We start from the raw sequence: 757 nt of genomic DNA on the forward strand, positions 1-757 counted from the left end.
TGTAAGTAATGTTCTGACAATTATCACTAGTGTGAAAGTACTTTCTAAGAATTTGCCTACATCCCCCTCAAGGGCAATTTTCTGGCTTCTTAATGCATTAATGTTAATATTAGTGGTAATCCAAGAGCCTCTCCTACTTCCATTTCTTTAGAAAGTCTAGAGGCCCCCATCCGGGCAATCTTTCGTTTTGTCACTTAGACTCTCTGTGTTTAAAGGTACCCTTTAAAAACTGGGATTGGCCTGCATCCACTGGTAGACCTTGGACAGTTTGCTGGTTTGTTTTTTTTTTTTGGTTTGGTTTGCTCTGGGGATGCAAAAGAGGGAAATCCCTGCACTTCCTCTCTGTCTTTGTGGCAGCCGGGATTGAACTGGGGAATGCATCTGTAGAAAAAAAGAAAAAAAAAAGCAGGGTTGGCAACTCCACCTCGACATGACTTTCAACATGAAGTCCAGCAAACTTGCACACATGTGGAGATAGCTGGAGGGAACAGAGCAGTGTCACACACATGCATGTGACAGAAGCACTCCCTGACTTTGCAGGGAGCAAGAGTCTGTGCTCCAACATGAAATGAATCAGGATGCCAGCGATGTCGGCCTCTGCCAATTGGCGAACGGCTGTCTTCCCATCAGAAGCTTCTGATTCCTGCCCTACAAAATGGAAAGATTCAACCAGGGACCACTTGACCCATGTTAAAGATACTGCTGGCAGACTCAGGGTTGATATATACTTTTGGTTAAACAAACAGAAGATAATATA

At 43.9% G+C, this 757-nt stretch overlaps 1 non-coding gene across 1 annotated transcript; it reads left to right on the forward strand.

Annotated features, from left to right (window-relative positions):
• The first annotated feature begins 240 nt into the window (after positions 1-240).
• On the forward strand, positions 241-383 carry LOC115933629 (small nucleolar RNA SNORA31). Its single transcript, XR_008677317.2, has one exon. It is a non-coding gene; the product is annotated as a small nucleolar RNA SNORA31 (small nucleolar RNA).
• Positions 384-757: the final 374 nt, after the last annotated feature.

The sequence above is a fragment of the Gorilla gorilla genome, chromosome 12 (genome assembly GCF_029281585.2).
Source record: "Gorilla gorilla gorilla isolate KB3781 chromosome 12, NHGRI_mGorGor1-v2.1_pri, whole genome shotgun sequence".
Taxonomy (NCBI): Eukaryota; Metazoa; Chordata; class Mammalia; order Primates; family Hominidae; genus Gorilla; species Gorilla gorilla.